Source organism: Nicotiana tabacum, chromosome 7, assembly GCF_000715075.1.
Source record: "Nicotiana tabacum cultivar K326 chromosome 7, ASM71507v2, whole genome shotgun sequence".
Taxonomy (NCBI): domain Eukaryota; kingdom Viridiplantae; phylum Streptophyta; class Magnoliopsida; order Solanales; family Solanaceae; genus Nicotiana; species Nicotiana tabacum.
Genome location: NC_134086.1, coordinates 168,861,377 through 168,874,736, shown reverse-complemented (window position 1 = coordinate 168,874,736; position 13,360 = coordinate 168,861,377). Strand labels below are relative to the sequence as shown.

At 35.6% G+C, this 13,360-nt stretch overlaps 1 long non-coding RNA gene across 1 annotated transcript; it reads right to left on the bottom strand.

The window, feature by feature from the left end:
• Positions 1 to 1,332: 1,332 nt before the first annotated feature.
• On the bottom strand, positions 1,333 to 8,687 carry LOC107804000 (uncharacterized). The gene is made up of 4 exons (XR_001652147.2): positions 8,120 to 8,687; positions 2,890 to 2,977; positions 2,418 to 2,472; positions 1,333 to 1,690 (listed from the first exon to the last, which is right to left on the bottom strand). It is a non-coding gene; the product is annotated as an uncharacterized LOC107804000 (long non-coding RNA).
• Positions 8,688 to 13,360: the final 4,673 nt, after the last annotated feature.

Genomic DNA, 13,360 nt, shown 5'->3' with positions numbered 1-13,360 from the left:
CATCTAATGATCTTAGTTTTTACTGCCAAATAGAAAACCAAAAATATTTTCATATGCTTCGAATTTTTAATCTATTTTGAAGTGAAAAAATAGCCTTGTCTATTATGTATAAAAGTAATCAACACTAAAGGACTCTTCGAATGATTTTGAGATTTTATTATCAACATTCGCATCAAATTGTTACTTCCTATATATCACACGTTTCTTACGAAATTTAAGTTCGATATTCATTTCAAGTGCAATTTCCTTGGTAGAAATCATAGCAGTTGCAAATCCTTCTTGTCTATATTTATTAAAGAAAGAAATCAAATTTTTTTCACTTTACAGAACTCTACATAGTCTATTAGGTGTAATAAAAAATTAGGCCCCCACAAATATGGGGCTTAAAGCGATTATTTTACTTACTTTATGGAAGGCCCTTGCATTTCTCCTCCATCTTTAAGCTATAGAGCAGCACGTGTCTTTGCTTTCCTAATCTGTAGTCATTGTGCACCACCATCCCAGGTATCCCAGATCCGTATAACCAGAATCACGTGATTAACACATATGATTATAAGGATATACTCTTTGTAAATAAATCTAAATCGCTATGCCGCAGAAGAAGAGATGCCTAAGGAACTGTCTTGAACAGTGACATTATTTTGGCAAAATGGATCCCCTCAAATTCCACTTCTTAACCATATAGCACCAAATATTGACAATTTCATTTTGAAAAGCATATTGTCCCAAAGCAGCAAGCATTTGTAGTTTTCTTTATAGCTTTTATAATATTTTTCTTCTAGCTTGCATAATACAATCTTCAGACTCATCTAATCTTTTATTAAATAGATCCAAATAACAAAAAGTAAGTGGAGGAAACTAAAAATTTCAGCTTTCCAGTTCAAACGGCCATCTGTAATAGAAATTAGATCTAATAATTTAGCACAACATATTCAGGAGCTCAAAGGTAAAGCTCGATCCAATTTTCACACAGTCACAGACCTTTAAAAAAATAACAAATTATTAATTCTTATTTAATCCAAAGAAGGAAGAACAATGCAGAAATGGACCTTCCGAATAGATCTCAAAAAGATTAAGATGGGACTTATTGAGGCAAGCTCAATATGAAATAACAGCTACAACAACTGAAAAACCACTGGACTTGTCGAGAAAATTCAATTTCATACACTGGTTTGCCTCTTTGCTGATTGGAAGGCCTTTTTAGCAGCAAAATAGAAGATCTGACATTACATTTGTGAGTACATTTGAATTGCGTGTACAAAATTGAGGCAGCACAATGACACTTCAGTTTAAGATCGTAGTCTTTATCGACTTATGCTTACGAAATGATTATTGATCGATCAATATCACTATCTCAATTCCAAATGAATTCAAGTCAAATGTATGTATTAGTTGTATTCCCTGTGTCCTATTTAGAACCACATGCTCCACCACTTTTCTTATATATAGTAGTTTTGTTCCTAAATTCTACAGCAATAAAATGAGAAGAAAATAACATAACCTACTTACTAATTGAATGAATAAAATAAAAGCTATTTAAGTCAAGCAAGTTCAAAAAATAGGTCATGCAAAATCTAAATTTATTTAAGCTCCAACAAATTTACTTGCATCAGGTGCAGCGTTCTTTGCTAGTCTATCCACTTTCAAGTCAACATCTTCTGAGTAATCACCATGAACCTCAGTCAACAAACTGTCAAGAAACTCTCAATAAATGATGACAAATTACTATTGTATGAATAAAGTAGGATAGTAACAAGAACAAGCTAAGGACATAGTCCTTCCATTATAACAATCGAATACCTATCATAGGATCTAATTTTATCCTAATAGTCACCCATTTTTATAAAATAGTATTAGATGGAGTGTGAGGATATAGATGACCCACTGAGATACTTCACCTTCTTTGTTCATTGTCACTCTAATTCTATGATGATTTTTCCCCAATTTAGCTTGTGACAGTACAAAAGCCCTGATAATTAACACATAGGGCTAAAGAAAAACAGAAACCAATATATTTTGATAAATAAGAAATGAATTAATACTGAAAACTTCACTAAACTTTGGTAATGTTTATCTATCTTTAGAATTTGAACTACTAATTTTTAAAGATACAACTCATCCAAAATCATAGTATAAAGATTAGCATAAGAAAATGCGCATTTTTGCATTAATATCTAACAATAGAAGATATACTGCTTCAGATGGATGGATCCACTAATATAAGAAAAATGCAGGAAACAATCTATCTAGATAGCTTCACGCAGACTCGGTTAATATTCAGTTGTAATCATCGTAAATGAAGAGGAGAAAGATTTAAGTTTGATTACCCAAACAAAAAAAGAGATCAGACAGAACAAATGACATGCATGTACGAAAATCCAGCAAGAAATTATTTCAAAAGAATAAGAAATGCTTACCTGTAAGTACTCAAGAGTGAGCAAACAATGCAAGTTGGAGGTAGAAAGAAGTAACCTGGAAACAAAAGGAGCAGAAAGGAACAGTGGCTATTTAGGAGAAGAAATTTGGACTAAAAAGATAAATTAAATTGAATTGATGATTCTTCTCAAGTCTTATTTAGATGAAAAAACTCCCTGGCAACGTAAATATCGACAAAAATCTAAGAAAGCTTCCCAATTTTTTCTGAAGATGCTGGTATTAAGAGAATAAAATGCTAAAATAGAAGAAAAAATCACTAAAATATAAGATGCAAACCTAAAACTGAAGAATAAAACGCTAATGAGATGCACTTTTTCATCAAAATCTCCCACACATGCAAAACTAACACAGAAAATCTATCAAGAGAAACCAACAAAGAAATTTGAAGAACACAATTCAAATTAAGGAGAAAGATGTAGGGAGCAAAATTTGACAGATGTAAAAGGGACTGACCATGGTTTTTGATGTCTTTCTGGCTGAGAAGTCCACCGCCGGGAAGGAGAAAGAAATTGCAGAGGGAGACCTATGTTTGCTGATTCGACTTTTGAGTTTTACCGAGAATAAGTACACGTGTTAAATAGTCAGGCCCACAAAAGGCAATGAAATCAATAGCCAAGAAGTACAAACACATTTACAGTACAACATAAGTAACTCTTTGTACACTTCCTTAAAGCTGTGTTGGTACCCCCTTGTTCTCTTATATATAGTAGTACTAGAAAACCATTCAGTCACAAGTCTACCCATATCAAATTCATCAAAATTCGACGTCAAATGACCCTCCAAATCCTGAAAAATCAATTCTCCAATTTTCTTCCATTTTCCCCAATTTTTACCTTAAATTCTCAAATTAAATGATAAGAATCAAGACTAGATTATGGAATTTAACCCAAGACAAGTGAAGAGCACTTACCCCAATTACTCCTTTGAAAATATTCTCCAAATTCACCTATTCCCGAGCTCTCAAATGAGTTTTGAAAATATGGACTAAACCCTCGTTTTTGAACTTAAAGTTTCTGCCCAGACGCTTCCTTCTTCGCGAACGCGGCCACTACCTCGCGTTCGCAAAGCACAAAAATCACTGCCCAATAATCCCTCTTACGCGAACTTGACACTCTTCACGCGAAGCTTCAGCTGACAAGGCCTTCGCGAACGGGAACGCGATGCACAAATTCCTAGGGGGCCCTCAACTGCCTTTCCTCTTCGCGAACGCGGGACATACTTTGTGAACGCGAAGAGTAACTCACTTGCGCCTCTCAACATCATTTCGCGAACGCGAAGAACAAAATCCCTCTGAAACAGAACCAGCAAATCCGCAACTCTCTAACACCAAGAATTGGCCCGTTAACCATCCGAAACTCACCCGAGGCCCTCGGGGCTTCAACCAAACAATCATAACATCATTCAAACTTGTTCTAACATTCGGAACACTCAAAACAACATCAAAACATCAAATCACCCTCGGATTCAAGCCTAGGTATTCCAAAAACTTTCAAATTTCGAATTCGATCAAAAAGTCTATAAAACCTCGTCTGAATGACCTGAAATTTTGCACACACATCCCAAATGACACCACAAACCTACTCCAACTTTCGGAATTCCATTCCGACCCCGATATCAAAATTTTCACTACCAACCGGAAAGCGCCAAAATTTCAATTTCGTCAATTCAAGCCTAAATCTACCACGGACCTCCAAATTACATTCCGAACATGCTCCTAAGTCCAAAATTACCACACGAAGCTATCCGAAACATAAAAACCAAATTCTGAGATTGTTTACTCAAAACTCAACTTCTAGTTGACTTTTCCAACTAAGTGGCCAACTTGAGAGACTAAGTGTCTCATTCCTCCACAAAATCATTCCGAACTCAAACCAAACAACCCGACACCATATAATATAGCTGAACAAGATATAAAGAAGCAGAAATGGGGGAAACAGGGCTGAAATACATAAAACGACCGGCCAGGTCGTTACAATTCCATATGAAAAATGGAAAGGAAGGAAGTCCAACTTGAATTATTTTAAAGTGTGGGGGTGTTTCGCAAAAGTGCAAGTCCCTAAACCCGAAAGGGTAAAAATAGGATCGAAAACCATTGATTGTGTTTTCATAGGATATGTGACCAATAATAAAGCATATCGATTTCTGGTTCATAAATAAAAAAATTCCGACATTTATAATAATACGGTTATTGAATCAGATAATATTGAGTTCTTTGAAAATATATATCTATATAAAAAGGAATTTGCATCGATTGGTGAAGGATCTAAACGACCTCGGGAAGAAACAAAAGAAAGTGCATTTAATCAGGAGGATCCAAGACGTAGTAAACGTCAAAGAACATTTACTTCATTTGGACCAGATTTTATGAATTTCTTATTGAAAAATGAGCCTCGAACATTTAAAGAAGCTATGTCTTCTTCGGAATCATTATTTTGGAAAGAGGCAGTCAATACTGAAATAGAATCCATATTGAAAAACCATACATGAGAATTGGTTGATCTTCCTCGTGGAAATAAACCTTTGGGTTCTAAATGGATTTTTAAGAGGAAAATGAAAGATGATGGCACTATTGAAAAATTTAAGGCAAGACTTGTAGTCAAAGGGTATAGATAACGAGAAGGTCTTGACTATTTTGATACATACTCTCCAGTTACAAGAATTACGTCTATATGGATGTTAGTAGCATTAGCTGCAGTGTATGGTCTTGAAATTCATCAAATGAACGTTAAGATGGCTTTCTTGAATGGAGATTTGGAGGAAGTAATCTACATAGAACAACCTGAAGGGTTTGTGGTTCTAGGTAAAGAAAAAAAGGTATATAGACTTGTTAAGTCCCTTTACGGACTAAAACAAGCACCTAAACAATGGCATGCGAAATTTGACCAAACAATGTTGTCAAATGATTTTAAGATAAATGAATATGATAAATGTGTGTACATTAAAAATGTTCCAAATCACATAGTCATTGTTTGCCTATATGTGGATGATATGCTGATAATGAGTAATGACATTGCCAACATAAATGCTACTAAGCGTATGCTCAATAGCAAGTTTGATATGAAAGACTTGGGAGTTGCTGATTTAATTCTGGGAATTAAGATCCATAAGACTCCTCAAGGTCTGGCATTGTCACAATCTCATTATATTAAGACAATACTTGAAAAATTCAAGCACTTAGGGTTTTAAGTTGCAAAGACTCCAATTGACGTGAATCTTGCATTAGAAAAGAACAAAGGCCAAAGCATATCACAATTGGATTATGCTCGTATGTTGGGATGCTTAATGTATATCATGGATTGTACACGACCATATATAGCTTGTGCTATAAGTAAATTGAGTCGATACACGAGCAATCCAGCTCAATCTTATTGGATGACAATGAAACGAGTTTTGGGATATTTAGAACATTACCAGGACTTTAATTCGCACTACAGTAAATATCCTACGGTGATTGAGAGATACTGTGATGCAAATTGGATCACCGGTTCAGCTGATTCTAAGCCCACAAGTGGATATACACTCACTATTGGTGGATGAGCGGTATCTTAGAAGGCGTCCAAATAAACTTGTATTGCCCGCTCTACAATGGAGTCTGAGTTCATAGCCTTAGATAAAGCCGATGAAGAAGCTGAATAACTCTGAAATTTCTTGGAAGACATTCCATTTTTGCCCAAACCGTTGGCACCAATATGCACACATTGCGATAGTTAAGCGACAAATGGAAGGGTTGGGAGCGTTATGTATAACAGTAAATCTCGTCATATACGACAAAGACATAAAATCGTTAGGAAACTACTCTCTAGAGGAATTATCATGATTGACTATGTAAAGTCAAGTGATAATGTGTCAGATCCACTTACAAAAGGCATAACTAGAGAGGTAGTTGAGAAATCATCGAGAGGAATGGGACTATGGCCAAGAACAAGTCATTGTGGCGCTAACTCTACCTAGAAGACTGGAGATCCTAAGATCTAGGTTCAAGTAGATCAATCAAAGCCATTAATGACGGTTCAACATTGTCAACTAAAATTTTGGTCCATTCTCGTGATGAGACAATGTTCAGTACCAAGGATAAAGTATTAAGGCTTTTTAATGATTTCTAAATTTGATATGGGGTGTCATACCTCCTTTTTCCTGCACCCCCAGAAGGGAGGTATAAGGGAGTTTTTCCACTTGAAGTGACAATCAAAACGAGATTATTTTATTAAAATTTAGAGTCGCCATTTGGGATAATTTATGGTGTCCCAAGTCACCGGTTTAGAATCCCGAATCGAGGAAAAGATTGACTCTGTATTACAGTTTGCGTACCAGAAATCCGGGTAAGGAATTCTGTTAACCCGGGAGAAGGTGTTAGGCACTCCCGAATTCCGTGGTTCTAGCACGGTCTCTTAAACTATCATAATTGGCCTATTGTCTGATTTTAATACATGTTTAGCCTATGGTTCAATTTTAAATTATTAACCGCTTTTAATTAATTATTTTTTAGGAAAGATTCAACGTCATCTAGAATACATCTTGAACCACGTCACATAAATGCACCCGCGGTCCACGACACATTTTATCAAACGTTGTTGAGATTTGGATTTGGGTCACATAAATGCACACCCGAGTTTAAGGAAATTGATTTAAATTATGCGCCTAAAGCAACTACGCATTTTCAACTTTGCGAGGGCCATGGAAAATTCAACTAAATGGCACACCTCGATTTCTAAAGGGTTAAAATTAATTCAGTGAGGGCCATGAGTTTTGATGATTTTATTTGGCATGGTGCGCCTCAATTTATTCAAGGAAAAGCAATTAGTTAAACTACATATATTTATTTTTACAACTAATTAATTTAGGTATCACAACCATGCCACGGGAACCGTACTCATAGTTGCAATGATTTATTTATTAATCGTCCCTAAATGTTCAAAAGAAAAATCGTGCACAGAGACACCTTCAAAGAGGAATCCAATTCCAGAAAGGTTCTTGCCATCAACATTAAAAAGCTTATATTTTGTTAATTTTGGAAAATATTGCATGCAGAGTAGACAGATTTGGTCACTTTCACTTGCCATCTTATTTTGTTTGTGTGCAAGTCCAGATTTGCAAAACTAGACATATAACCCACAAGAACAAAGATACCCAATCAAAAATTTCAATCCATAGAGTGATTTGTCAATATCACATCTACAAACTAAAATGATTACAAAAATCAACAAGAGCCCAGAATTAAGAAAAATATATTAACAATACATATTCTCACCGGAATGCCAGTACTTCAACAGTGCACAAAAATAACAATTAGAAGCTTCTTCTACTCAAACAAAAAGGAGTGAAATTCATAATTTTAATTCCAATATAAAGTACTCATAAAAACGTATTAAATAATTAGTACTAATAGAGGAACTGATATTTCAATAGGATTCAAGAACTTTAGAAATTCAAAATATAGGGAAGAATTAAATGAACAGAGAATCTCTGTGTAGTTGACAAAGAAACAAAAGACAAAACAGACCAAATATATTTGAACACCCGAAATTACTTCAATGATCAAGCCAAAATCCAATTAACACCATTTAAATGCTCAACATAAAAATAAAAATTCCTACTACACTATAACATAGATAAGTAAACCAACACTCACATGTAAACACAAAGAATACTGAAACAACATGAAATTAAAAGTGAGAAATGAAACCTTTTGTAGCCAAAATTCCTTCTGAACTTTTATTAAAAATAAGCCTTTGAATACACCCCGAAGTAAAATCTACAACGAACCCGAACAAGACTCGCGACAGGCGCACTCGAATGGTGACCTCGACGACCTCGACGAATTGAATGTTTTAGGTGATTTTAGGACGGTTTGGGGCCGGTTTTGAGCTGGGTTTTACAGTTAACTTTGCTACTTTTGGAGCTGAATTTCAAGCTGGATTTGAGGTGTTCTTGGAGCTATTTTGCAGCTGCTATTCCTAGCTTTTTGGAGCTGAAATTTGGGTTGTAATGGGGTTTTTTTTTGCTGATCGATTTGGAGGTAAAAGAGCGGGTTTTCATTTAGGGAAAAAGAGCTCATGAGATGTCGCTATGGAGAAAGAGAAGCTCAGGAAGGGGGTGTTCTCATTTTTGTCTTCTTTTGGCTTGAGGTTGAAGATGAAGAAAAGAGTCTTTAGATTTTTTTTTTTTTAAAAAAAACGGCTGCCATCTCTCTTAGGGTGTGTTCTTGTGCTAAGTGAAAAACGGCTGATTTAATGGATTTTTTTAGGGTCTAGGTTTTTGGAATTGAAAACTTGGGGTGGGGTTTCTACAATTGGGTATTTTATATGGAGGGAGAAGGGATGATGACCATTGGATTAGAAGAAAATAGAAGGCTAGGATTAAATCTTGCACTTAAATGGGCTAATGGGTTGGGAAGAATGGGCCAAGGGTAATTGGGTTGGACCATGTCTTTTTTTGTATTTCAATTTTGGGCTAAGAAGACTCCAAAAATTATTAATTAAAACCATAGTTAAATTCCCTTAATATAAGATAACTATACTACATGATGTAAAAATAAATTCTAATTAATTAAACTAAATTATATTAAAACATGAAACTGTTACATATATTTTTTTTTGTATTTTTCAAGATTATATAAAGATAAAAATTAAGGTACTATTTTTGTATACTTTTTTTTTACTTTATGAAAGGTACATAAAATAAAAATATTTTTATTTTGTAATTTTCATTTCCTTGTAGTAAAATAAAGTAAAAGAGTAAAAATGAGTTAAAATAGCTATATTGGGCCTAAATTAAATATTTACGTGCTAAAATATGAAAAATCTTGGGGAGGGTCAAAAATCACATGTCTGCAGCTGCCCCTCTTTGACTAGAAAGACGAAGTATTTTCAGACAAAGAACGACTAGACGAGTTTTTTGACCTAACCCTTATTTGGAGAGACTAAAACTAAGAGAAAAGGGGAATGTTACCGAGCCTTGGTATCTGAGCTGCCTACATATCTTTGGCTATAAAGGAATCAGGCCACGTATAGTTCAGAAGTGAATGAGGTGATAGAGTACCGAGGTGGAGAGCCGATCGAGGTGCCATTCTGTCGAGGTTCCGGTCCGCGGTCATGTTATTACATCAAAATCAAAAAAATGAAAAAGACTAACTAAACCTGTCAACTATGAGTTACAAAATTCCTATCTATAAGTCTTCTGAAGCTTGATCTTGAGTCTTGAATGGTTCTTCATGCAGACTTTAGATTTGAACCTTGATGCTTGCTAGTTGCAGGTGCTAGTTCATTCTTCTTCAACTTTTCAGATCAAAACCCGGACACACCATGCTTGTGATCTCTTGTCTCAACTTCTGCATTTTGGATTCACTTATTTTTTCTTTTTCTTTTTCTTTCTTTCTCTTTTTTTTTCTTTACTCTTTTGGATTGAAATTACTTCTGTTGATCATCTCGGGTTGTTGACTCACACTCTTGTCGCGAGCTTCTGCTACTTCTAACTTGAATTGAATTCTGAAATGACTTCCCTCGTTCTCCAAGTGGGCGCCTGCTTGCTAAAACTTGAATTGTATTCCCTTATTCTCCAGGTGGGTGCCTGATTGCGTGAACTTGAAATGTATTCCCTTGTTCTCCAGGTAGGCACCTGATTGCTGATCTTGAACCGTCTTTTCTTGTTACTTGACACTGTTTTCCCTTGCACCTTGAACCATTTTCCCTTAAAACTTGAATAGTCTTCCTTCGAAACTGCTTTCCCTTGAAACTTGAGTTGTCTTCCCTTTTTCTCCAAGTGGGCGCCTGATTACAACAAAACAGACAAAACAAAAGAAATTTTTTTCTGCCCCAGTTTGCACTAGGAAGATTTGTGTGTTGTTAGCAAAATTATAAACCACTTGTACTCTTGATGCAATAATGAGAGTAAACTAAAGAATAGACTAGGAAAATTATAAACTAAGCTTGACTAAAATAAAGACTGACCCTATTCTCCAGGCGGCCCCCCCTGATTTCAGGAAAACTAAACATTGATAATCTTAAGAAAACTAAAAAATGATCCCCTTTTTTCAAATTCAGACTTTCTTTTTTTTTTAAAATATCCTAGGAGAAAATTCATCAGACTAAGTTTTCTATCTTAGGAGAAAATTCATGAGATTAAGTTTTCTATCTTAGGAGAAAGATTCATCAGACTAAAACGTTAATCCTAGGAGAAAATTCATCAGACTAGGCCCTTTTTTCTCTTTTTTTTTTGTTTTTTTTTGGTATCTTAGGAGAAAGATTCATCCGACTAAGACGTTAATCCTAGAAGAAAATTCATCAGACTAGGTTTTCTATCTTAGGAGAAAGATTCATCAGACTAAGATTTTTATCCTAGGAGAAAGTTCATCAGACTAGGTCTTCTATCTTAGGAGAAAAATTAGTCAAACTAAGATTTTGAACCTAGGAGAAAGTTCATCAGATTAGGTCACTTTTTTTGTATCTCAGGAGAAAGATTCATCAGACTAAGATTTTGATCCTAGGAGAAGGTTCATCAGACTAGGTCTTCTATCTTAGGAGAAAACTTCGTCAGACTAAGATTTTGATTCTCGGAGAAAGTTCATCAGACTAGGTTTTTTATCTTAGGAGAAAAATTCATCAGACTAAGATTTTGATCCTAGGAGAAAGTTCATCAGAGTAGGTTTTCTATCTTAGGAGAAAAATTCATCAGACTAAGACATCTATCCTAGGAGAAAGTTCATCAGACTAGGTCTTCTATCTTAGGAGAAAGATTCATCAGACTAAGATTGTGATCCTAGGAGAAAGTTCATCAGACTAGGTTTTCTATCTTAGGAGAAAAATTCATCAGACTAAGACATCTATCCTAGGAGGAAAATGTAAAGAGCAATGGCATGACTTTATGCATATTAACAAGACAAATAAAGGCAAAAATTTGAGAAACTTCCTTTCGTCGGCTCTTTTCTTCTTTTCTTTGTCTTCTTCTTCTTTTTTTTTTTTTTGCTCTTTTTCTATTTTTCTCTTTCTTCTTTTTTTTCTCTTTTCTTTTCCCTTCTTTCTTTTTTTCCCCTCTTTTCTCCTTTTTTTTGGAACTTCTTTCCTTGCACTGCTTTGTTCATGTTTCAAATAAAGAAAATTTTGTCAGTTTTGAAAATGATAGTCGGTTTGTGGCCTTGAGTCTTGAGCAACTTGGCTTTTGCTCGATCAGCCTGAGTCGGTCTCATGACACTTTTGTTCTGCACCAACTCTGATTGTTTCACACCCATTACCGTTTGTATTTGCAGATCAAACAGCCTTATCCCAACTGGAGATCTTTGCTTAGGTGACCTTTTCTGATATCTTAAATGACTTCCTGCTTTTGAGCAATTTGTCTGTCAAAAGGAATCAACAATTATCTTTGCTTGCGCCAAGTAGGCTGACAAGAGTCTTTTGGGGGAGCCTTTGCATGAATCCTCAAGGCATGTTAACAGTAACAACCGAGTGTGCTGGCCCAATTTACTTTGTGCAATTGAAAGCTGGTAGCAGATTTTGAAATCTTTTCTTGCTTGTTTTGATAAGGACTGACTCAGAGTGAAGGACACAATGATGCAAAGAAACAAGTATTAACAAGAAATGCCCCTGTCGGAAGGACAGAAGGAAGAGTTTGTTTTTCTTTTCTTCTTCTTTAATTCTTTTTTTTCAATAACTAGCCTTAATGGTCATGACATGCATTTTGGACTCAACGGCCTGATCTATCAAACTAATCCAATTTTCCCTTTTGCCATTCTTATGACCTTTGAAGTCGGGCTTGTTCGTGTCAATTCTTTGCATCAGCTTTGCGACTCACTTTCGACTAGTGGTACCCCGAGGGGTTTTTCAGCAACAAGTCTCTCTCATTTATTCATCTCTGCTTACCGTCGCCTTACAGTGCCCGTGAGGGTTTTCACTAATAAGACTCTCTCATTTTTCTTTGAGTTATGCACACTAAATAGGCACAACTAATTGAGGATCCTATCAATTAACTACAACAAGAACGTAGTTGAACAAATAAAGATTAAACCAGACAAACTATATTAACATAATCAAGAAGTTCATCCTTCAATAGGTTTCTTCAAAACCTTAGATTAAATATTTAGCTACTCATACTAGTGTTCATTCAATACATAAGCACAACAAGGTATTTAATCCACACTTTAAACAAAAATATTTTCATAAACAAGATTCAAGTGTTGGATAAAATACTACACACTTAGATATATAATACAAAGCAAGGAAATGAAGAAAGCAACATAAATGAGTAAGAAAATCTTAACCACAAGCATCAAATCTTCAAGACCAAAGTGTATGTGCAAAGCCCTAGATTACAACCTTGTTCTCTCAAGCCCTATGAACTGAAAATATGCCAAAGATCCCTTTTGATATCTGCTTGGACAAGTATAAAAATGGTTTGGGGTTGAGAAAATGTGAAATAACTAATCTGCCTAGATCTGATGCATGTTTACCGCACCTGCGGAAGAATTCACGCAGATGAGGTTCCGCAGATGTGGATTCCTTATCGCAGAAGCGGCATATAGAGATATGCTTGGTACCGCAGATGCGAACACCAAAAGCGCAGATGCGCTACCGCAGAAGCGGAAATCCACTCGCAGATGCGAAATGCCATGTAAAACTCTGCAATCGCAAATGCCCCACCGCAGAAGCGACATTATAACTGCAGATGCGGTTTCTTGCATGCTCAGCAATTTCCGCAGATGCGGTTTCTTGCATGCTCAGCAATTTCCGCAGAAGCGTTTATTTTCTTGCAGAAGCGGGGTCGCTTCTGTGACAATCCTTCCGCAGATGCGGAATCACTGGGGAGTTTTTGCATGTTTCCACCCATTTTTGCTCAATTCCACTCCAATTGAATTCAAATCACTTCCTCGCATCATTTTCCTGAAAATCTAACAATACACACCATAAATGACCTCATATCATAGTTAAAGGACATA